At 40.6% G+C, this 26,631-nt stretch overlaps 1 long non-coding RNA gene across 2 annotated transcripts in view; it reads left to right on the top strand.

Annotated features, from left to right (window-relative positions):
* Positions 1-278: 278 nt before the first annotated feature.
* Positions 279-26,631, top strand: part of LOC131995256 (uncharacterized) — a 52,367-nt gene continuing 26,014 nt past the window's right edge. For both annotated transcript variants that reach the window (XR_009397323.1, XR_009397324.1), the window contains exon 1: positions 279-658. This is a non-coding gene — a long non-coding RNA (uncharacterized LOC131995256). The remainder of the gene's footprint in view (positions 659-26,631) is intronic.

Consider the following 26,631-nt stretch of genomic DNA (forward strand, 5'->3'; position numbering starts at 1 on the left):
AATAAATCCTATATAGATTTTCCAAGTCGAGAGACGCGGATTAGAGATTGATTTTATATTCTTGATTTGTTCAGAGAATTTTCTTAAAAATTACTTAATTTTTCTCTCGAACCACCTGAATGTCCTACAAATAAGAATAATGTTACCATGTACAACGTCAACAGCATTTGACGGCTTCAGCCTACAACATAGGAGAAGCGACACAATGTTGTTGTACGTACTGCTGGCAGCAGTGACAGTGAAAAATTTGTTTAGTCGCTTTCATAGAATGACACTTTGTTGGCTTTGATAAAGTGTGCGGAATTTTTGGAACAGTTATACGGAAATGCCTCAATAGAAGCGCGCTTAGTAGGCGCACTACTAATGGTTGGGCAGGAAAACCTATTACTGCACTTTGACCTGTTCGAAGACAAAAAAAAAAAAAAATAGTGTCAACTGAGTTAGCAAAATAGTAACACGGTTAGAACTGCATTCATCTCCAGTAATCCGTATTAAAACCACCATTGGAACGTTCCATATATACTCTCCTGGATAAGTCACAACTTGTTTCTTCGAAATGTAGTGGGTGGATAAGCGGCAACTGCAAGGGTTTGGGAACCAAGGAAATTAATCCGGAATATGTGTTTGTGAGTAATTGCAAGCTGTTAGTGGGCTAAGAGTAAGTGTCATGTCTCTGTAAACTTTCAGTAGGATGAAAGTATGTTCATTTTGTTTGCATTCCATTTTTGTGTTTCCTTGCAAAATTATTTTGTACAAGACCCAACCAGCCCAACTGTGGACTAAATTTTACCATAGCCACCTATGACCTATAGTCGAATGACCTGAGGGGGCTGTATAATTGAATACATGCCATCTAATTGAACTGTAAAATGTGATGACCTTCTTAGGCAAGCTTCCAAGCATGAACAATTTTTGCATATGTCGCCAAAGAGAAACCAGAAACATGATTTGCATAAAACTAACCAACCAACCAACCAACCAATCAGCAGCCAACTAAACAACCACCCGCCGCGGAATGGCAACTGACATTACAAAACTATTTGAAATTCACATATATCAAAAAGTAAGATGTCCTTGAGTTGGCTAAAACTAAAAAAACGAAAAAAAACGGTGAAAGTAAAAAAAAGTATTTCCTATTTGTTTGTTCTTGTTTTGGGGTTTCCCATAGAAATGTATGAAATAATGAAATTTCCACAAAGTGGATGTATTTGTTGTTGTTTTTTTTTTCGTCGTCTCTTTTTTTTTTTTTTTTGCTGGGCAACTAGACCAAAGCGGAGTAAGGCTTGGCGGTGTTGGTGGCTGTGCTGTTATGTTTGGATGTTGCCACCATCTTCAGAGAAGTTTGCAGCAAATTCTCACGTACTATTCAAATGGTTGGAATGGTATTTGCTGCGGTCCGGAAGATTGAAGAGCCTTTGCACCAAAAACTGTCGGAAACATAAAGAACAAGAGTAACGACATGGCCGCCTACCTTCCCCCATCGGTTGACATATCCCCGTTTACACTTTGTGTATTTCTCACAGACTTAATGAACTTTAAATGCATTGAGAGTGAATTTTGCAACAACGTCGTTGGCAAATCCAATTCAAACATTCCACCACCACCACCACCAACACAGGGTTCATATGCATATATCTACGCCCTCAACTTTGCCACCCTTTGCCAAGGATGTACATTTGGCAGGAAGCCATAAAAATCCTTAATTCATTCGAAATAGCGACAGCGCTGTTGAAAGAAATCATAAAGAAGCACAATTTTATTCACTGAGTTGCTATTGGAAAATTCAAAATTTCATTTGTGGGCTTTAGTCGAACAAAGGCCACAATTAAAAGGATCATCGATTATACAGGCAAAGCAGTGACATTGAGGGTTTGGCAAATTCAATGCTAAAATGCATTAAAACATGGCATTGTAATTGCATATTAGCATAATTCAATTTAATGCGAAAGCTTCGTCTGCAGGGATTAGAAATGGCTGCAAGTTGAATTTAATTAAATAGTTTATAGTCGCAATTGCAAAATTGGATTTAACATTGAAATTATGATAAAAGCCAATGGATGAGAAGTACTAAAATGCCTTTTGGTCCTTATATTTGGATTGAAATTTTGTTTTTCGATTCGTTTTCTCTTACGAGACGAGCTTAATTATTGAAAATTACAACATACAAACCACTGTGGGACGAGTTGCGTCCTTGGTTAGGGGACTTGTTCAACCACATGAGATATCGAGGGTCCTACAATGGTAGGCCGTACTTATATCGAACATAACGCGTAAACGGGTTAACGGTTTGAGTACGATACTCACCAAGTTTGACACCTTTCACACCAGCTTTTCTGTTCGTGCGGTGGAATTCCTGTGCTGGATGATTTGTATACCCTACGCCACAGTGCATTATAACTTAGTGCATTTGTTTGTAACACTCAAAAGGAAGAGAGATAGACCCATTGACAAGTATACCGATCGGATTAGAATCACTCTCTGATTCGATTTAGCTATGCCCTTCTGTGTGACTGTATGTCCGTCCGTCTGTCCATGTTAATTTGTGTACAAACTACAGGTCGCAATTTTAATCCGATTGTCTTCAACTTTGGTACAGGCATGTTTTTCGGCTTAGAGACAAAGCCTATTGAATTTGGAAAAAATCGGTTCAGATTTGCATATATATCTTATACAATATATAACAAGTAAAAAGGCGTTAAGTTCAGCCGGGCCGAACTTTGGGTACCCACCCCCTCGGGTATATATGTAAACCATCTTTCATCAAAATTCGGGGAAAATTTCATACCTTATGTCCCATATCAGTTATATCAAAAATGTTCCGATTTGGACCAAATACTAATAAGTACAGTAGCCATATCTAAAATAAACCGGTCTGAACCATATACGACACGGATGTCGAAAAGCCTAACATAAGGTGCTGTGTCAAATTTCAGTGAAATCGGATTATAAATGCGCTTTTTAAGGGGCAAAGACTTTAAATCGAGATATCGGCCTACATGGCAGCTATATCCAAATGCCTCTTTTATGGGCCCAAAACCTCCCCTTACCCTAATTTTGAAAAACGCCAGATTTCGGAGATGGGTGGTGCGGTTAAAGCGAAATTTTGTGTGTTCTCATATAGTACCCTAAAAATAAAAATTTGATATCCAAATTTCGGATGTGGTACCTAGGGGGCTGCCCCATCCTAAAACCTACCAAACATATATTTATGGGGCTTAAATAAAAGGTATTTGAATGTAGAATACGAATTTGATATCAAAATATGGGACCAAGTGCTTTGGGGCCTCTTACCAAAAACATCCCTAAAAGGGGACAAATTTACGACCATAGCAATATGGGGCTCAAATGAAAGGTCTTTGGGGGTAAAGGTCTTAAAGTGTAACACGAATCCGATATACATTTTCAAGGCCAACTAACTAAGTGGCAGCGCATCCCACAAAACACCCCACAAAGCTGGTCATGTTTGCCGACTATGGAAATATGGAGCTCAAATTAAAAACATGTGGGAGTAGACCACATATCTGATATCAACATTAGGGGCCAACTGTCTAGCGGACGTCCCACCACCATAACAATCCTCAAGTAGGACGTATTTGTTCACCAAGACAATTTGGGTCTTCAAGACAGTGGAACTAAATATTCATAGTTTTTAGGGCCAATACCTCAAACCGGACATATTTGCTGACTTTTGCAATATGAGATTAGAAAACGAATTTCATATCCAATATTGAGGGCAATGGCAATATGGGGTTCAAATAAATGATACATAGATATATGAGAATGGAGCACGTTGCTGATATATTTTCCGGGCTTAGTGTTTGGGGGACCACCCCAATCTCCAAAACACCCCTAAATCGGGCATATTTACCGACAGTGTCAATGTGGAGCTTAAATGAAAGGAATTTAGGGGTAGAGCAAGAATTTATTCCCATTTTCGGGACCAATTTTTTGGGGGCCAACCCCCTTTCCCAAAATACCCCACAAACAGCAATTTTTTAGTGATCATCGCAATATGGGGCTCAAATAAAGGTATTTGGGAGTAGAATACGTATTTGATATCCAAATTTAGGACCATGTATTTAGGGCATCACCCCTTTCCCAAAACACCCCCAAAGGAAAAAAAAATTTCGACCATGCCAATATGTGGCTAAAATGAAACGTTTTTAAGATTAGAAAACGAATTTGATAACCTATTTTGTGGCCATGTCTTTAGGGGACGCCTCATCCTGAAAACTCCTCTTAAGCCAATGGCAATATGGGATTTAAATAATTTGTATTTGAGAGAAGAGCACGGTGTTGATATTTTTTCAGGGCCAAGTATCAGGGGGACCACCTCTCCACCGAAACCACCACTAAATCAGAAATCATGAGTAGACGGGCTGAAATGAAGTATTTTAAGAATGAAGTACACCTTATATCCAAACTTAAATTCGTAGACCAACTAAGACCATATGGGATTCAGATAAAGGCACTTATATTGTTAAACTGTTAGTCCAGCGATATGCTATTTTCGTAGCATGGTATTTCACTAAAAAATCTTTAATTGACGAAAATAAATATTCCAAGGAAACTTTTGTTCCATATGAAGTAAAAGAAGGCGCAGCGGAGCGGGCCCGGGTCAGCTAGTCCGATTTGCATGAATAATGTAATAAAATGGTCATTTGTTAACCGATTCTCTTGAAATTTGAAATTTCTTTTGAGTTTCGACATTACCGGTGAATTTCATGGAAATCGGTTCAAATTTAAATGTAGCTCTCATATACATATATATCGCCCAATTTTCACTCCTAGAGCCACAGCAAGCAAATTGCCGATTCTCTCGAAACATGGCGAGAAGGATTTTCTTATGACTCTCGACATTACTGGTGTATTTCCTAGAAATCGGTTAGATTTAGATATAGCTATTGCAGATTGTTGAATTTTAATGTCAAAATGCGGGCTCTAGTTCATCGTGCTCAAATTGTGCCAGCGACGAAGCTCATTTTTGTCTCACTGGGAACGTCAATAAGCAGAAATGTCAATTTTAGACTTAAGATCACTCAGTAGCATAGCAAGAGCTATCAATGCATACAGAACAAGTAAAAGCGTGCTAAGTTCGGCCGGGCCGAATCTTATATACCCTCCACCATGGATCGCATTTGTCGAGATCTTTTCCCGGCATCTCTTCTTAGGCAAAACAGGATATAAGAAAAGATTTTCTCTGCTATTAGAGCGATATCAAGATATGGTCCGGTTTGAACCACAATTAAATTATATGTTGGAGACCTGTGTAAAATGTCAGCCAATTCGAATAAGAATTGCGCCCTTTGGGGGCTCAAGAAGTAAAATAGAGAGATCGATTTATATGGGAGCTGTATCGGGCTATAGACCGATTCACACCATAATAAATACGTATGTTGATGGTTATGAGAGGATCCGTAGTACAAAATTTCAGGCAAATCGGATAATAATTGCGACCTCTAGAAGCTCGTGAAGTCAAGATCCCAGATCGGTTATATGGCAGCTATATCAGGTTATGAACCGATTTAAACCATATTTGGCACAGTAGTTGGATATCATAACAACACACGTCGTGCAAAATTTCATTCAAATCGGATAAGAATTGCGCACTCTAGAGGCTCAAGAAGTCAAGACCCAAGATCGGTTTATATGGTAGCTATATCAGGCTATGGACCGATTTGAACCATACTTGGCACAGTTGTTGGATTTCATAACAAAACACGTCGCGCCGAAATTATTTCAAATCGGATAAGAATTGCGCTCTCTAGAGGCTCAAGAAGTCAAGACCCAAGATCGGTTTATATGGCAGCTATACCAGGTTATGAACCGATTTGAACCATACTTGGCACAGTTGTTGGATATCATAACAAAACACGTCGTGCAAAATTTCATTCTGATCGGATAAGAATAGCGCACTCTAGAGGCTCAAGAAGTCAAGACCCAAGATCGGTTTATATGGCAGCTATATCAAAACATGGACCGATATGGCCCATTTACAATACCAACCGACCTACACTAATAAGAAGTATTTGTGCAAAATTTCAACAGGCTAGCTTTACTCCTTCGGAAGTTAGCGTGCTTTCGACAGACAGACGGACGGACGGACAGACGGACGGACATGGCTAGATCAACATAAAATGTCACGACGATCAAGAATATATATACTTTATGGGGTCTCAGACGGATATTTCGAGTAGTTACAAACAGAATGACGAAATTAGTATACCCCCCATCTTATGGTGGAGGGTATAAAAATATTGGTGTTAATGCTCTTAGGCTGGGATTACTATGCCGCAATAGTAATTTCAATAGACCACCAGTATTATCATCATCAACACCATTGCCATAAAAATCAATTGTGACAATTCGTGTGTTTGCTTTAATGTTTTAACATTTTCATTTTATTTAAACAAATTTGGTGAATTCTCAATTAAACAAAATAAATACAAATGCAAATTTTAAATAGTAGTTCATTTATTGAAAAATGTCCCTGGGGTAAAAATGCACACAGTTGGCGAAATGCGGAAAATTTAATTATGGAAAATTTTTATGTGACAACTACTCATCCATGCAACTTTTAGCCCCATATATCCATCAATAATAATTAAATCTAATGATGTGCCATTGATTTAGTTACCCATACCCGAGGCGAATGCTAGTAACAACTCTGTCAATAGGAAATGCAATTATCGAAAAGGGGATTTAGTTGAGAACTCTTTACCGCAACTGTAGAATAAATGCATTGATGTGGGGTGAATAAAAAATGTAGGACTAATCCATTTCTAGGACATCCATTCATAATGATTGATGATAATGAACTTTCCTATTGCCTTAAAAAAAAGTCCTTCAGCCATTGTTTCCTTTTGATGTTGAGGAAATCGTTTAATGTTATTATTTGGTTTAATATATTCTTCAAATTCCTTGGTTTAGTTTAAGAAAGTGCTTTAGATTCCACTGGTGTAGATTAATGTAAAGGAAAAGCTTTTAACAAATTATTTATTTCTTAAATATTTCGAAATTGAAAATAAAGTCTTCTCCTTGCGTATGGCATTAAGTCTTTAAATGTGTACCTCTTTCAGGTAAACAACCAACAATAAGTATCCTTTAGACACTCACACTCACACCCACACTTCCATGAAAACACATTACAAACTTAAAGCTTTGTCATACTCTCTTTAATTGGACAAAGTTTGCTCTACTTAAAAGTAAGGCAGAGAAAAGGAAATGTAATCAAGACTTATGGATGTTTTAAATTGAATGTTTGCAAACCGGTGATATGGCTCTTCCCTCTTGGCCAGCATAGGCAGTCCTTTCCGATTGACACAATACCAAAGTTTTCATTCACATATTCAAATGAAAACATCATTCGTTGGCATCATTGTCATCAACAGCAGCAGCAGCATCATCATTAAAACCTGCAGGAATTTTGCATTGCAGACATGAGCAAAGCCATGAATTCGGATTTCGGTTTCGTGGAATGCAACAGTAAAATGATGTGGGTGCAATACAGCAGCTAATATAGATTTCAAAGAAAATGCAACAGATTCGAAGGTGAACACATGTATATATTGGAGCTTTATCTGACTCTGAATCAATTCTTGGAACTATTAAAGTCACGCAAAGCCAACCATTTGACATTCTACAACATTTGGGTATTCAGGCTAACTAGTCGAAATTGAAATCTGCCAAAATGTGAGGTGGAGAACTTTGACCAAAATCCGTATGTATTGTGGTAGTCATAGAGAAAATCGCTGTGACAAATTTTGAAATGATCGGCTGATAAATGCGCTTGCAATAACTAAATCTGCACTGATTTCTAATTCACCAGTGATCTCAAAAGAGAAACTCTGGAGTCAAACCTTAACATATGACGAAATTTTCGAAGTACTATTAGCCAAAAACGGACGAATATATATAAGAGCTATATCTTAATTACGGGTAGGTTTATTTGGCAGTCTGCCATCAGGCTCACTTAGACGTTTTCGTCCATTGTGATACCACAGGAACAGGAGAAGGAAGGTAAAATATAGTTCCTACGTTTGAACAATCCAGATCGTTTTAAATATCCCAACAACTTGTGAATGTTCACAGTGGCAAGTCAGACAAGTTTGCAAAAAAATGAGAACATGAAGTAGAACTTCTTCTGATTACCAGTGCGGAACATACGCACATAGTAGGTGTTTTTATACCCTCAACCATAAGATGGGGGGTATACTAATTTCGTCATTCTGATTGTAACTACTCGAAATATTCGTCTGAGACCCCATAAAGTATATATATTCTTGATCGTCGTGACATTTTATGTCGATCTAGCCATGTCCGTCCGTCTGTCCGTCCGTCTGTCTGTCGAAAGCACGCTAACTTCCGAAGGAGTAAAGCTAGCCGCTTGAAATTTTGCACAAATACTTCTTATTAGTGTAGGTCGGTTGGTATTGTAAATGGGCCATATCGGTCCATGTTGTGATACAGCTGGCATATAAACCGATCTTGGGTCTTGACTTCTTGAGCCTCTAGAGTGCGCAATTCTTATCCCATTGGGATCAAATTTTGCACAACATGTTTTGTTATGACATCCAACAACTGTGCCAAGTATGGTTCAAATCGGTCCATAACCTGATATAGCTGCCATATAAACCGATCTTGGGTCTTGACTTCTTGAGCCTCTAGAGAGCGCAATTCTTATCCGATTAGAAGGAAATTTTGCACGACGTGTTTTGTTATGATATGCAACAACTGTGCCGAGTTTGGTTCAAATCGGTCCATAACCTTATATAGCTGTCAAATAAACCGATCTTGGGTCTTGACTTCTTGAGCCTCTAGAGTGCGCAATTCTTATCCAATTTGAATGAATTTTGGCACGTAGTATTTTGTTATGATATCCAATAACTGTGCCAAATATGGTTCAAATCGGTTCATAACCTGATATAGCTGCCATATACACCGATCTGGGGTCTTGACTTCTTGAGCCTCTAGAGTGCGCAATTCTTATCCGATTGGGATGAAATTTTGTACTACGGATTCTCTCATGACCATTAACATACGTGTTTATTATGGTCTGAATCGGTTTATAGCCTGATATAGCTCCCATATAGATCGATCTCTCTATTTTACTTCGTGAGCCCACAAAGGGCGCAATTCTTATTCGAATTGGCTGACATTTTACACAGGTCTCCAACATATAATTTAATTGTGGTCCAAACCGGACCATATCTTGATATCGCTCTAATAGCAGAGCAAATCTTTTCTTAAATCCTTTTTTTTTTGCCTAAGAAGAGATGCCGGGAAAAGAACTCGACAAATGCGATCCATGGTGGAGGGTATATAAGATTCGGCCCGGCCGAACTTAGCACGCTTTTACTTGTTTAATAGTCTCTTCTTCTTCGAACGTTACGTTCGTTCGAGATGTATCTTATATACCCTCCACCATGGATCGCATTTGCCACATTCTTTGTATGACTTTTTCCAATATATAGACACATCTACAGGAGGCCACCGGAGCTCAGCCGTTAACTTCAAATTTCAGCCAAATCGAATAACAATTGCGCCCTCTAGAGGTTCAGGAAATCAAATTGGGCGATCGGTTTTTATGGGAGCTGCATCAGATTATGGAGGAGGCCACCGTAGAGGTAAGCTTATCCGCCTTTGACGCTGAAAGCCTGGGTTCGAATACTGGAGTGGTGATCCCCTCCTACTGCTGGCGACATTTGTGGGGTGCTTTGCCATGTAAAAACTTCTCCCCAATGAGGTGTCGCACGGAGGCACGCCATTCTGATGCAACAAAAAAAGTTGGCCCCTTAACATAGAGGTTAATCTTGAATTTGACAGCAGCCATTCATGTGTGAGAAGTTTGTCCAAGTTCCTTAATGGAATGTTCATGGGTAAAATTGCATATGCAGGTACATCTACAGATTCAGATTGACCGTATTTGGCATGGCTTCTTTTGAGTCATAAGAAAATTCTACTTTAAAATTTTAGCCAAATAATTGCGCCCCCTAGAGGTTCAAAAAGCCTAATCGGGAGATCTGTATATGTGGGAGCTACATCAGATTATACATATATTTAAACCATACTTGACACGGCTGGTGAAAACCGTAGCAAAACTTTACATGCAAAATTTCAGCCAAATCGGGTGCTAATTGCTCCTTATAGAGGCTCGAGAAGTCAAAACTGAAGATGGGTTCATGTGGCAGCTATATGAGCCGAAGAGCACAGTAACTAAAAGTCGAAACAAACCTCATGCAAAATTTCAGCCAAATAGTAAATAAGCAAAGTTGTCGATTTTGGAGTGAAGATCAGCCAGAAGCATTGCAAGAGCTACCAATGCATCCAGAAAAGTCACAGTTTGGTGCGGTTTAAGGGCTGTTAGCATCATTGGACCGTACTTCTTCAAAGATGATGCTAATCGTAACGTAACTGTGAATGGTGAGCGCTACCGTGAGATGATATCCAATTTTTTTCAGCAATATGCAAGAGCGACTTGTAGGGTCTCAAAAAGCAAAATCGGGAGATAGGTTTAGATAGAAGCTGTATCAAGCTCTATCGATGATCGATTCAGACCATATTAGATACGTATGTGGAAAGTCACGAGAGAAGCCGCTGTGCAAAATTTCTGCCAAATCGGATGAGAATTGCGCCCTGTAGCGGCTCAAGAAGTCAAGATCGATGATCGGTTTATATGGCAGTTATACCAGGTTATGAACCGATTTGAACCATACTTAGCACAATTGTTGAAAGTCATAACAGAACAGCTCCTGCAAGATTACAGCCAAATCAGATAAGATTTGCGCCCTCTAAAAGCTGCTATATAAACCATGATCGGTTTATATGGCAGCTATAACCGATTTTGATAATACTTAGAACAGTTGTTGGAAACAAAACATCACGTGCAAAATTTCAGTCAGTCGGGCGAGAATTGCGCCCTCTAGAGGCTCAAGAAGTCATGACCCAAGATCAGTTTATACGGCCCAATTTGGCATTTACAATCCCAACCAATCTGCACTAATAAAAAGTATTTGTGTAAAATTTTAAGCGCCTAGCTTTACTCCTTCGAAAGTTAGCGTGCTTTCGACAGACAGACGGACGGACGGACATGGCTGTGCAAAAACATTTAGATTACTCCTTGCAAAAATACAGGCTCTGTGTCTCCCATTCCCCGCACCCTTGAGTACTATAAATCCAGGAATTCTTAGTCTACGATCCATTCCTACACACACCCATGGTTCTTGGCAAAGAATAACGTCCAATAACTCCTGCAAGTAGATGGACCTGTAAAGCCGCCGAAGCGGCCTTAAAATGGTGGAGATTTTTCTGCTGAATCCGGACCACAGTCACAATTCCAAATTTCTACAACTGTTTTGTTTGTCTCGTCTACTAAGTCACCAAGAGTTGACCCTCATAAGATTCGTTCGATCTTGTTATATAGAAAGCTGTGGAGTAGAGAAAAAAAGTCTCAGTAGAGAAAGCTGTGGAACCCTTCTTCCTCGGCACACTTGCGGTGTAGACGATTCCTCCTTCGATGCTTTACTAGCTGCTGTTGTTGAAGTACCTTTTGAGTTCCATCCTTCCACGCTGGCGCACATGTTGAGCTTAATCCAACCGGATGACCCACCCGCAAGGGGCTAGTCGGGTCCCGTTTGGACGCCTTCCCCTCCTGTGTAGATCATCGCAGGTGGATTTTCAGTCTCCTGCAATCCCGCAGACATTAGGGATTTGGTTAATAATTCCTCAGAGAAGTGTTCAGCAACAACTGCTTAGTCGTTTCCTAATTCAACAACCCCACGACTTCTATACACCTACAGTTTCAAATTGATGAATTCGTAGGACAGACTTTTTGTGGTCTCGGCATCGGCCCGATACCAAAAACTGGAGGAGGATATTCTGCAATGAAGTCGGAGTATACCGGTGACAGTCCGTAGAATAGCAGCCGTGGAGGCCACCGTAGCGCAGATATTAGCATGTCCGCCTATGACGCTAATCGCCTGGGTTCAAATCCTGGCGAGAAAAGCAGAAAAAAATTTCAGTGGTGGTTATTCACTCCTAATGCTGGCGACAAATGTGAGGTACTATGCCATGTTAAAAATTCTCCGCAAAGAGATGCCGCTCTACGGTACACCGTTCGGACTCGGCTACAAAAATAAAGCCCCTTATTATTAAGCTTCAATATGATATATGAGAAAGTTGGCGCTGTTCCTTAATAAAATATTCATGGTGAAATTTACATATTTCCAGCATAGTTCTTCTCCTTTATCGAAAACTACCATCACCTATCTGTCCTTATGGACATTAGCGATGGTTCTTTCTATTGCTCACCTTAGTTTTTTGGGCAAGGGGTGCCCCACCTATGACCGCAGACTTTTTGGATGGCTGCGTTACCGTTTCCGAATCTAGACGTGTAGTTTTTGCGGTAGCCCGTGCAGGGAATCTCCAAACCCATAAGCGAGAGTTTTAGGATCATTCGCATTAAGCCTCTCAATAAACCTGAGAACTATGCGTTTTTTATTGGGTTGCCCAAAAAGTAATTGCGGATTTTTTAAAAGAAAGTAAATGCATTTTTAATAAAACGTAGAATGAACTTTAATCAAATATACTTTTTTTACACTTTTTTTCTAAAGCAAGCTAAAAGTAACAGCTGATAACTGACAGACGAAAGAATGCAATTACAGAGTCACAAGCTGTGAAAAAATTTGTCAACGCCGACTATATGAAAAATCCGCAATTACTTTTTGGGCAACCAGTATTATTTAAAGCCCACAATTTTCAAATGTACCCCAGGACTATGTTCTTTCTCATTCTCCTTTTCTAATTTTCATCAACGATCTGTTGGGTCAGACATCGAATCCGATCAACTCATTTGCGGGTGACAGTAATCTCTGTCATTCGTACTCATTCGACCATAGGCCAAGTCTTCGAGAGATTGAGGACAAGAGGCGTGTAATGGGCGATACACTCTGCCAGGATTTGCTGGCCATTTCAGAGTGGGTTCGAATGAATCGAGTAGACTTTAATGCACGGAAGACTCAGTACTGCTTGTTGTCACACAAACGATTCACTGACCCATTACGATCACCTTTGTCTATCAACGGTGTAGATGTTGAGCAATCAGAAGCCCTAGATGTTCTGGGCATGAAAGTATTGGGTTGCCCAAAAAGTAATTGCGGATTTTTTAAAAGAAATTAAATGCATTTTTAATAAAATTTAGAATGAACTTTAATGAAATATACTTTTTTTGCACTTTTTTACACTGATAACTGACAGAAGAAAGAATGAAATTACAGAGTCACAAGCTGTGAAAAAATTTGTCAACGCCGACTATATGAAAAATCCGCAATTACTTTTTGGGCAACCCAAACAAAGTGATGTCCGTTGGGCTAAACATGTATACGAAGTGACGAAAGAAGCATTCAAGTGTTTAGGCTTCCTTAAACGATGTAAGAATTACTTCACTCCGTCTGATCTTTTTAACATCTACACCAATTTCATAAGGCCGAAAATGGAGAACAACTCACATGTATGGGCTGAAGCTTCAAAATCATCCCTGAAGCTTCTGGACCGTGCACAAAGTAGAGCGATGGCGATGATTGGGGACATTGGGATATCCAACTCTATTGCCCCCCATCATCATTGTCGCAATGTGGGTTGTTTGGCGCTGTTCTATCGGTACTTTCATGGTGGGTGTTCGTCTGATATTCGTCTTTTTATTCCTGATGTAAGGATGTATGTCAGGGATACTAGACAATCCAGGAACTCACCCTCGTTTGTAATTGATTGGTCAGCGGACCGCACAATGCATTATAGAGAGAATTCTTATTTCGCCCGAACCGTTCGTATGTGGAATCGACTTTCAGGTAATGTTTTTCCCATCCACCTTGACATCAAAAGATTTAAGACAAATGTCAATAAGGACTACATCCTTTTCGCCTCCTCCAATTCATAATTTCCTAACGCAATGCACTGCATTCATAGGGGACATCCCCCGCATGTTGGCCGACAGAAAGAAAGGTTCGTCTTTGCTCTGAAGTCTCGAACCAGGTGTCTTCGTTTGTTTGTCAGCTAGTGGAGCCTGGTAGAGCCGCTCCACCAGACGTGATCTCAGTAGCAGACAAAATGATACGGCCTGATACCACTGAAAGGATTTCTCCTAATTTCAAAAACCGTCATCTCTCGGGCAGTTATCTTTCCCATGTTTATGGAGAGATCTTATACGAATTCCGGGTAAACCCGATTAGCTTCTGTAACACATTCATTCAATTCAACCTGGCACTTCAATACTGGTGGCTGACTTAAACTTATTATAGGTTTAAATGCTAAAACCCAAATAAACCGGTTATAGTTTCAACAACTCCAACTACAAACCAATTACAACAGTCACATACCCACATGGAAAAAATACCAAATCATTAAAGTCAAACTTGGGGAAAATTCCAAAAGAGTTAGAAAGGAAAATAACTTTTTTCCATTTGGGAATTTGAAAAGGAAATTATTACTGTAGACTTAGAGAGAAGAAAACACAAAGTGATTTTATATATCATTGAAGTGAATTTTAAATTGAAGATTGTATAATGAGTGGTGTGTGTGTGTGTGTTTATTAAAATCAGTAACAATCGTTACCAGTAAGCGAACTTGTGCTGATGATGCAAGTGCTTATGGTTTGGGGAATTAAATGAATTTAAATATTTGTTATAGTCAATCATACATCGATTACGCTCAATTGAACAAATCGGCAAAAAGGAATGTAATGGAAAGTTTCAAGCAAATAATCAGGTCACAATTGTGCGAGGGTTGGCTTGAAATTATAATCACACTCTAATTAGTTATTATATTGGGTTGCCCAAAAAATAATTGCGGATTTTTCATATAGTCGGCGTTGACTAATTTTTTCACAGCTTGTGACTCTGTAATTGCATTCTTTCTTCTGTCAGTTATCAGCCGTTACTTTTAGCTTGCTTTAGAAAAAAAGTGTAAAAAAAGTATATTTGATAAAAGTTCATTCTAAGTTTTATTAAAAATGCATTTACTTTCTTTTAAAAAATCCGCAATTACTTTTTGTGCAACCCAATATAACAAACAAGTAAAAATATGCCAAACTAGGCTGAGGCGAATCTTGGGATCCACCACCATGGGATTCTGCTAAAAATGCAATCAACATAACTTGGTTGAGGGACATACATTTAAGCTTATATGGGCGGTTTCTATGGAAGCTATAGCTGCGCAGGTTACCCCAAAATCTAAACTTAAGTTTCGGAAACGGCATCACCGTCAGCCAAAAGGCTGTGGTCACCTGGAGAGCATCCTATGCCCAAAAGAACTGAGACGAACAATAGTAATATGGGTCCAAGAACCTTTGCTAGTGTCGCTAAGGACACCTTGGTAATGGTAGTTGTTGACAAGGGAGAAGAACCGTCAATAAACTGTCAACTATATACTCTGATGTCCTTGCGGAATTACCTGGACCTCCACCAGTAAGCGACGATGCAAGTTGGTATTGTGATCGATACAAACTATTGTAATTGCAATCGGGGATCAATGCTCAATTAAGATATATCGTTGCGTCCTAAAGAAAATCTGCGAGATCTGGCCAGGCGCAGCACTGGCTCTAGTCGAGAAGGAAGATATTCCCTATCGACCAATGTCACACGCTTTGATACCAAGGATTCTCACAGATCGTCAATCCATACTTGTGAGGCTAAGGGACTGTAATCCCAAAGGGGGTTGTAATCCCTCAAGAAAATCTGCGAGATCTGGTCAGGCGCAGCACTGGATCTAGTCGAGAAGGAAGATATTTCCTATCGACCAATGTCACACGCTTCAATGCCAAAGGTTCTCACAGATCGTCAATCCATACTTGGGAGGCTAAGGTACTGTAATCCCAAAGGGACTGTAATCCCAAAGGGACTGTAATCCCAAAGGGACTGTAATCCCAAAGGGACTGTAATCCCAAAGGGACTGTAATCCCAAAGGGACTGTAATCCCTCGAGAAAATCTGCGAGAAAGAAGATTTTCCCTATCGACCAATGTCACACGCTTTGATACCAAGGATTCTCACAGATCCTAAATCCATACTTACGAGGCTAAGGGATTGCAATCCCAATCTTTCAACCATCGACTGGAAGATTGGTAGATTGGATGAGGCTGATGGCGAACGAAGACAAGCAGTATTCATACTAAACTCCAGCTGTCTTGAATACCTCAATAAGTCTGAAGAAGTTGCATCCTACGGATTCAACAAGTTGAGACTGAAGTTGTATAAAAGCATTGTGGCAGGAGAATCAGGAGACGACAGTTGTTGCTGAATACTTGTCTGAAGAACTATCGGCCTTATCTCAAAAATCTGGCGGATTGCAGGAGACTGAAAATCGCCCTACCAAGGTCAAAACAGGAGGGCAAGGCTCATAAGCGTAGAAGGGCCTTTGGGGGGTCGGCTAACCAGAAGAAGTTGTATCCTACGGATTCAACAAGTCGAGACTGAAGGTATATAAAAGCATTGTGGTTGGGGAAATAGGAGACGACACGGCAGTTGTTGCTGAATACTTGTCTGAGGAGTTATCGACGACATTGACTCAAAAATCTGGCGGATTGCAGGAGACTGCTAATCTCACAGCCACGATCAACACAGAAGGGCAAGGCTCATAAGCGTAGAAGGGCGTTTGGGGGGTCTAAAACTTTTCTGGGGGTTGGTTAGCCGACCCCCCAAAGGCCCTTCTACGCTTATGAGCCTTGCCCTCCTGTGTTGACCTAGGCTGGGCGATTATCAGTCTCCTGCAATCCGCCAGATTTTTGAGTCGATGTGGTCGATAGCTCCTCAGACAAGTATTCAGCAAACAACTGCCGAGTCGTCTCCTATTTCCCCAACCACAACGCTTTTATATACCTTCAGTCTCGACTTGTTGAATCCGAAGGATACAACTTCTTCAGACTTATTGAGGTATCCGGTGGATTATCTCCTGACGGACTCAAACGACGAGGCTAACGCAACAGTGGTGGAAACTCTGAATCGTGACTGTGGTCCAGTTTCTGCCGATAAGTCTCCACCATTGGAAGGCCGCTTTGAGCATGTTATGTTCTGCCATGACTTCCAAAATATTTGTTAAGTACGTTCCAAATCGGTCTAAAACCTGATATAGCTCCCCTATAAACCGATATCCCGATTTGACTTCATAAGCCCCTGGATTTTTGTCTGATTTGGCTGAAATTTTGCATGTAATGTAGTGTTCTGTTATGACTTCTAGCTCTCATATAACTCGATCTCCCGATTTGACTTCTTGATCGTTACAAGCCGCAATTTTTGTCCGATTTGAAAGCTGGGCTGGCTTCGCTAATGGCAAGGAGTCGAAACGGGATCCGTCAAGCCCGGTGTGGGTGGGTCATCCGGTTGGATTGAGCTCAAGGTGTTCGCCTGCGATGAAGGGCGTATCTCAAAAGGTACTTCCGCAGCAGCAGCTAGTGAAGCATCTAAGGAGGAATCGTCCTTAACGCAAAAGGTCCAGTGTCCTGAGGAAGAGTGGTTACATTGCTTTCTCAACTGCGCGTGGATGCGTAAGAAAACTCATCATGACAAACAAATTTTGTGAGAATGACATACTGGCGGATTTAAGAGACGAGGCTAACGAAACAGTTTTGGGAACTTCGAATCGTGAATATGGTCTGGTGTCTGCAGATAGATCTCCACCATTGTTACGACACATCGGTGGAGCTAAAGATCCTTCTGAAGGCAGGGGTTCCGACGTGATTCTTATCCAAGAACCATGGGTTTGTATACGACTGGGTCGTGGACTAAGAATTCCGCGATTTAAACTACCCAAGGGTACGGGGAATGGGAGACACAGAGCCTGTATTCTTGCAAAGAGTAGTCTAAATGTGTTTCTTATTCTATCGCTAAGCACTGAAGATTCAGTAGCCTTGAAATTAATAAGTCTGGTTGGCTTCCCTATAAGTTACATGATTCAATGATGCCGCCTTCAGGTCTTAAGTTGTTGGTTAAAGCCGCTTATGCAGGGCATACAAGATACTATAGACCATATTGTGTGAAAGGTTAAAGTCCAAAGACAACGAAAGAATTGGGCCCTATCCGTGTGGCTTTAGAGCTGGTAAATCCAACATAGACCAGGTATTTACACTGTGCGAAATCCCTCTTTTCGTTGACTACAAAGTCGCCTATATGTTGAAGGAATTTCAAGCCATGTCTGATTTTGGTATCACTGCAAAATTGGTACGACTTTGCAGCATGACGCTTGCTGATACACGCTCCTCAGTTAAAATAGGAAAAACCCTCTCCGAACCATTCAATACCAAATGAGGTTTCAGACAATGAGACAGCCTATCGTACAATCTCTTTAATATCCTGCTCGAGAAGATTATATGAGAAGCAGGTGTGAATAATCATGGTACACTACTTACAAGAAAACACGTGCTACTCGCCTGTACCAAAGACATCGATACCGGATGAAACAATTACAGCCTTTGAAAGTATCGAAAGAGAATCAAAGAAATTGGGTTTGACTGTAAATGGAGATAAGACTCCCACAAAGTCCTTTAAATCCGAGCAAATAAAGAAAATGAAGACGGTTGGGAACTACCACTTTGAGATGTCAGCAACTATAACTACCTCTGCACCGCCGTAATCGAAATAAATGACACCAGTTTTGAAACAAAAGAACGAATAATATTGACTAACTGATGCTACCTTGGATTGAACAAGCAGCTGTGGAACAAAGCCACCTCGACAGATGAAAATTACACTATACAAGACACTAATACTACCCGTGCTGTTGTATGGCTCCGAAGCATGGGTACATGCGACAGCAGAAGAGGAGGTACTTGGAGTGTTTGAGAGAAAAATCCATCGTATGAACCACTTGCTGTATGACGACGACAGCATAGTTGAAGGCATCAATATACAACGGTTGCGTTGGATAGGTCAGTTTGTCAAAATGAATGAAGAAGCTCCAGAAAATTAGTCTTTTACAAGAGACCACAGTAGAATACGCAAAAGGGGGAAACCAAATCACCCATAGAGTGACATCTCGAAACTGGTTTTCAGAGATTGGGGAAGAAACGCAGAAGATCGAGGCGCTTGGAAATCTATTCTACGTTCGGCTATAGGAAAAACTCATATATAGAACAGGTAAGAGCTTGCCAAGTTCGGCCGGGCCGAATCTTATATACTGTCCACCATGGATCGCACTTGACGAATTCTTTGCGCGGTATCTCTTTTTATGCGAAAAAAAAAAAAAATAATAATAATAATGAATAAAAACTGTAAAGCTACTACTATATCTATATCAAGTTATAGTCCGATTCGGACCATAAATGAATTGAACTCTGAACATTGTATAAGTCATTGTGTAATATTCCAGTCCATACGCATAAAAATTACACCTTGTAGTTGCTCAAGCAAAATCGGAAGATCGGTTTATATGGGAGCTGTACAAAGCTATAGAACGATTCAGACCATATTAGATATGTATGTTTAAGGCCATGGGAGTAGCCGTTGTACAAAATTTCCTCCAAATCGGACGAGAATTGTGCTACATTTTTATACCCTCCACCATAAGATGGGGGGTATACTAATTTCGTCATTCTGTTTGTAACTACTCGAAATATTCATCTGAGACCCCATAAAGTATATATATTCTTGATCGTCGTGACATTTTATGTCGATCTAGCCATGTCCGTCCGTCCGTCCGACCGTCTGTCTGTCGAAAGCACGCTAACTTCCGAAGGAGTAAAGCTAGCCGCTTGAAATTTTGCACAAATACTTCTTATTAGTGTAGGTCGGTTTGTATTGTAAATGGGCCATATCGGTCCATGTTTTGATATAGCTGCCATATAAACCGATCTTGGGTCTTGACTTCTTGAGCCTCTAGAGTGTGCAATTCTTATCCGATTGGAATGAAATTTTGCACGACGTGTTTTGTTATGATATCCAATAACTTTGCCAAGTATGGTTCAAATCGGTTCATAACCTGATATAGCTGTCATATAAACCGATCTTGGGTCTTGACTTCTTGAGCCTCTAGAGTGCGCAATTCTTATCCGATCAGAATGAAATTTTGTACGACGTGTTTTGTTATGATATCCAACAACAGTGCCAAGTATGGTTCAAATCGGTTCATAACCTGATATAGCTGTCATATCAACCGATCTTGGGTCTTGACTTCTTGAGCCTCTAGAGGGCACAATTCTTATCCGATTTGAATGAATTTTTGCACGAAGTATTTTGTTATGATATTCAACAACTGTGCCAAGTATGGTTTAAATCGGTTCATAACCTGATATAGCTGCTATATCAACCGATCTTGGGTCTTGACTTCTTGAGCCTCTAGAGTGCGCAATTCTTATCCGATTGGAATGGAATTTCGCACGACGTGTTTTGTTATGATACCCAACAACTGTGCCAAGTATGGTTCAAATCGGTTAATAACCTGATATAGCTGCCATATAAACCGATCTTGGGTCTTGACTTCTTGAGCCTCTAGAGGGCGCAATTCTTATCCGATTTGAATGAATTTTTGCACGAAGTATTTCGTTATGATATCCAACAACTGTACCAAGTATGGTTTAAATCGGTCCATAACCTGATATAGCTGCCATATAAACCGATCTGGGATCTTGACTTCTTGACTCCTAGAGGTCGCAATTATTATCCGATATGCCTGAAATTTTGTACGATGGATCCTCTCATGACCATCAACAAACGTGTTTATTATGGTCTGAATCGGTCTATAGCCCGATACAGATCCCATATAAATCGTTCTCTCTATTTTACTTCGTGAGCCCCAATGGGCGCAATTCTTATACGAATTGGCTGAAATTTTACACAGGTCTCCAACATATAATTTAATTGTGGTCCGAACCGGACCATATCTTGATATCGTTTTAATAGCAGAGCAACTCTTTTCTTATATCCTTTATTGCCTAAGAAGAGATGCCGGGAAAAGAACTCGACAAATGCGATCCATGGTGGAGGGTATATAAGATTCGGCCCGGCCGAACTTTGCATGCTTTTACTTGTTTGATGTCTGAAGGTGATATCAGAAACGCCAGTTCTCGGAGATGGGTGGTTTCGCGATTTAAGCGAAATTTTTTTTGCCCTTTTTTAGCAACCTAAAGCAAAAGTGTGATATCTAATTTTGGGGTTCCTAAGAGGGCCGCCCCATCCCCAAAACCTGCCAAATATAAACCAATCACGACAAGATGGGATTCAAATGAAAGGTATTTGAGAGTGGAAAACGAATCTGATATTCAAATATGGAGTCAAGTGTTTTGGGGGCCATCCCTCCCTTCCCTAAAACACCCCCCAAAACAGGACGTATTTACTGACCATGGTAATATGGAGCTCAAATAGAATGTATTTGAGAGTAAGAAGGGAATCTGTTATCCAATTGTGGGACTGAATGTTTCGTGGTTCACACCACCCCCTTAAAACCCCTCAAATCGGACATATTTACCGAAATCGCTTGTATTTCATTGTTGAATAATGATGTTGATCGAAGGTTTATAATAACGGAATGTATGGTGAAGGAATCCTTGAGAAGCTTCAAACCATTTAAGTCACCCGGACCTGATGGGATATTTTCGGCGTTACTACAGAAAGAGGCAGACTATCTGGCGCCTCGTCTGACCAAAATTTTTCCAGCGTGCCTAGGACTTTCATACATTCCGAAAGCCTGGCAGGAGGCAAAGGTGGTGTTTATACCTAAGCCAGGCAAGGCAAGTTAGGCGACACAAAAGGCCTACAGACCCATAAGCCTTACGTCCTTTCTACTCAAAACCATGGAACGTATTGTGGACAGCATAATAAAGAGTAAGACATCCAGCGAACTGATCAAATACAAAGAGCATGCCTATGTCAAGGGAAGGTTGGTGGAGACTGCCCTGCACGAGGTTGTGCATAAAATAGAAGAATCCTTCGCTGCCAAAATGTACACACTGGCGGTATGCATTAACATCGAGGGGGTTTTTAACAATGTGCGGAGAGACACACTGATCCAATCCTTAGACCAGTACCGGGTGGACCCGGTATAAACCATATGCTAACGAACAGGTGGATAAATATTAGGGAGAAAGTGGCACAGAGCACGCCACACGGGGCATTTTATCGCCACTCCTATGGGTGACCATCATAAATAACCAATTACGGATGCTGACTGAGGAGGGATTTGAACCCTTCTGCTACGTAGACGATGTTATAATACTTCTAAGAGGTAAAGATTTAAACGAGCTATGCAGAAGGGCCGAAAGGTTCTTGCCTATGGCATATGACTGGGCTAGACCCAGAGGTCTCAATGTTAACCCAGAGAAGACTGAAATGTGCCTGTTCACGAGGAAGACAAAGGTGGGCCAATTTAAGGCACCACGTTTCCTCAATAAGACGATGTCGATATCTGACAAGGTCAAATATTAAGGTGTGATCTTGGACAGGAAACTCAATTGGAAGTGTCACATTCAGGATCGTACTGAGAAGGCTCACAGATGTTGGGCACTATGTAGGCCCGTCTAAAGGCTCGAAATGGGGCCTGAATTCTAGGATAGTCCACTGGCTCTACAGGAGCGTGATAAGACCAATACTAACTTACGCCTCAGTAGTTGGTGGACTGCTATGGAGAAATAGTGCAACATATGGATCATACAACAGGTAAAGAGAACAACAGAGAACGCCCACTAAGGCACTGGAGACTATTCTAAATATCCGACCCTTTGACATACAGATTAAGTGTGGGGCCGCCACCGCGGCAATGAGACTTAAGGCGATTGGGGAATGGATTGAGGATGGTAGCAGCTCATACCATCGCGGTATAATCGAAGCGACGATAGGAACCCTGGAAGGAAGGGGAGAGGTTTCCGATCGGATACCTGAGATGAACCTTGAAGTCGAGTGCGAGGTTCAGCTGCCATCGGCACAGTCTTGGGTTGACGGAACCCTAGTATTGCCATCTTGAAGACCATGTTACACGGATGGATCAAGGCTAGAGGACAGAGTGGGCCTGGGGGTTTACATTGAAAACCCAAGGACTGAGATCTGTTTTAGACTGCCTGACCATAATACGGTCCTGTAGGCGGAGATCCGGGCGATCACGGAATGCGTGAAGTGGTGTGGTGCTAACGCGAGGACGTCGAGTCTGAACATCTTTACTGACAGTAAAATGGCCATAAGGGCAATAACAACCAGGACGGTAAGGGCACGAACAGTCTTGCAGTGTAAGAAGGAGATTAACGCCTTCTCTGAGGATGGGAAAATCCGCATCGTTTGGGTGCCTGACCATAACGGAGTAAGGGGGAATAAAAGGGCAGACGATTTGGCGGTGAAGGCCAGAGGACTGCCGTCAATAAACTTGGTTAACCTAAAGCCTTTCGGGTCGACGCAGTCCCAGTTAAGGGAGTGGGCGACGAATTCCTATGTAACATTGTGGAACAGCGAAACGGTCGGTAGGACGGCGGGATCCAGATCGTGGGGGGATCCAGATCGTGAGAAGATGAGGCTATTACTGAAAGGATGGAAGAAGGAGGTCAGTATAGCTATTGGTATCATGACGGGACACATGGGACTACGAGCTCACTTATGTAAAATCGGTTCGGCAAGTGATAGCATGTGTAGGGCATGCGGGGAAGATGATGAGACGTTGGAGCATTTCCTTTGTCAATGCCCGGCTTTTGCGTCCAACAGATACCGGTACATAGGTGGAGACACAATATCAGACATAAACCAACTAAGGGGAGTGGAATTGAAAACAATTAAGGATTTTGTAAGTAGCATGGAATTCCTAACTTAAAATTTTCTTTTTAGAGCGCACAACAAGCCGATTACTGGCTTAGGTGTATGTCCATAGTGGCATGGGGTGGACCCTCTTTTCAACCTAACCTAATCTACCGACCATGGTAATATGGATCTTAAATGAAAGGTCTTTGGGAATAGAACACGAAATTGACTTTCACTTTTGGGACCAAGTCTCTGGGGGTTCATACAAGAGGTATTTGAGTGTAGAAAGATCCACAGAAAAATTGCAATACATTTCCAACTGAAATTAGGCAGAAATATCCAAATTTAGAGTACTCCTCTACAGCATAGCATTATCGGGCGCAGCGGAGCGGGCTGGGTTCAGCTAGTGTTCCTTAACGGCCAATTTATGTAAAATAGGAGCTATGTTAAGGATTTCGACAACCGCACGTTGTCAAATTTTTCATCATCACTGATTTCAAAAAAGTTTATTTCAGTCAATAGTTTACATGTTGAAACTTAGAAAGACTTGATCGCAGTTAGACCGAACATAGCTCTTATGTTTGAAAAGCTTTCATGAAATTGAAATGAAATTGGATAACAATTATGGCTTACAGGTACAAAGTATAAAAGCGTATATCGATTGCCCCCGATGGCCTTCAACTACACAGGATTACATATTTCAAAAATATTCCATTCAACTTTATTTGTGGTTCCTCTGGCATCACATATCGTTTCATAACAACCTTCGTATTAATGTTCTGAATTTGTTGGGGCACAACTACAAACAAATACGTATGTCCTTGTGTAAATTTACACACACACACACACACGCATACACATCTCTCGCTCCGATTTTATTGTTGAGTATATGTAAATTTTTATGGAGAATTAAATGAGGCGAAACCATATCATTACAGTTTTAATTGAATTTATTTATACGAAAGTATTAAATTGATTATTTTCATACAACGAATGGAGCAAGGCACTTTACATGGATGCACACAAGCGCCATAGAGTTTTTGAATTTGCATGAAAAACGTAGCAGTTCCCACAGCCAAGTACAAAAATAGTTTTTGGCACAAAAACAAACAACTATGCTAAAAGGCGGATGTAACTGTTAGAGAGAGCTAAGTCTAATTTATAGAAATTAAATTATGGAAAAATTTCAAAACAAATAGTGTTTGGGCATAATGGTTAAATAGGCTCCCTGTAAATTGGTCTCCCAACTTGACTTCTAAAGGTAACATAAAGGCATTTTTTATCCATTTTTTATGATTGGGAGTTGTATCAGCGCTTTTAACATCCTAGGGAAATACATAACACATGCTTCTACTTTTTTATATAGTCCCCATATAAATCCATGTTTCGAGTATTATATTGGGTTGCCCAAATAGTAATTGCGGATTTTTCATATAGTCGGCGTTGACAAATGTTTTCACAGCTTGTGACTCTGTAATTGCATTCTTTCTTCTGTCAGTTATCAGCTGTTACTTTTAGCTTGCTTTAGAAAAAAAGTGTAAAAAAAGTATATTTGATTAAAGTTCATTCTAAGTTTTATTAAAAATGCATTTACTTTCTTTTAAAAAATCCGCAATTACTTTTTGGGCAACCCAATACAATTTATTAGCTGGTCAGGGCCCGCACCGCTGCGACTTCTTTCACTCTCTTATTTTATCTGAGCCTTTTACTGGCACCGTCAGGAAATAAGTCATTTTTGGGGATGCTGGTACGGCCTTTCAGATATTGCTATGGTCGGTGAAATTGTCCGGTATGGTGGTATTTTTGGGGGTGAGGTGGACTCCCATATATCAGATTCGTGCTCTAGTTTCAAATATCTTTCATTTGATCTCCATCTTGTCGTTATAGGTTTATATTTCCATTTGGCGGGCTTTGGAAGCGGAGCGTCCGCCTGGATATTCCACCCTACATAAGGATACCAAAATTTCTGTCTTTGAGTTACTATAAACAAACAAAATTTCCCTTAAATCCCCCCACCTATCTTAGAGATTTGGCATTTTTATACCCACCACCGAAGGATGGGGGTATATTCATTTTGTCATTCCGTTTGCAACACATCGAAATATCCATTTCCGACCCTAGTAAGTATATATATTCTTGATCAGCGTAAAAATCTAAGACCATCTAGACATGTCCGTCCGTCTGTCTGTTGAAATCTAGCTACAGTCTTTAAAATAGAGATATTGAGCTGAAACTTTGCACAGATTCTTTTTTTTTGTCCATAAACAGGTTAAGTTCGAACATGGGCTATATCGGACTATATCTATGTACTATACTATATGATATAGCCCCCATATAGACCGATCCGCCGATTTAGGGTCTTAGGCCCATAAAAGCCACATTTATTATCCGATTTTGCTGAAATTTGGGACAGTGAGTTGTATTAGGCCCTTCGACATCCTTTGTCAATTTGGCTTAGATCGGTCTAGATTTGGGTATAGCTGCCATATTGACCGATCCTCCGATTTAGGGTCTTAGGCCCATAAAAGCCACATTTGATATCCGATTTTGATGAAATTTGGAATAGTGAGTTGTGTTAGGCCCTCCGACATCCTTCGTCAATTTGGCTCTGATCGGTTCAGATTTGGATATAGCTGCCATGTAAACCGATCCTCCGATTTAGGGTCTTAGGCCCATGAAAGCCACGTTTATTATCCGATTTTGCTCAAATTTGGGACAGTAAATTGTGTTAGGCCCTTTGATATCCCTCATCAATTTGGTGCAGATCGGACCAATTTTGGATATAGCTGCCATATAGACCGATCTCTCGATTTCAGGTTTTGGGCCCAAAAAATGCGCATTTATTGTCCAATGTCACCGAAATTTGGAACAGTGAGTTAAGTTAAGCCCGTCGACATAATCCTGCAATATGGCACAGATCGGTTAAGATTTGGATA

The sequence above is a fragment of the Stomoxys calcitrans genome, chromosome 2 (assembly GCF_963082655.1).
Source record: "Stomoxys calcitrans chromosome 2, idStoCalc2.1, whole genome shotgun sequence".
NCBI lineage: Eukaryota > Metazoa > Arthropoda > Insecta > Diptera > Muscidae > Stomoxys > Stomoxys calcitrans.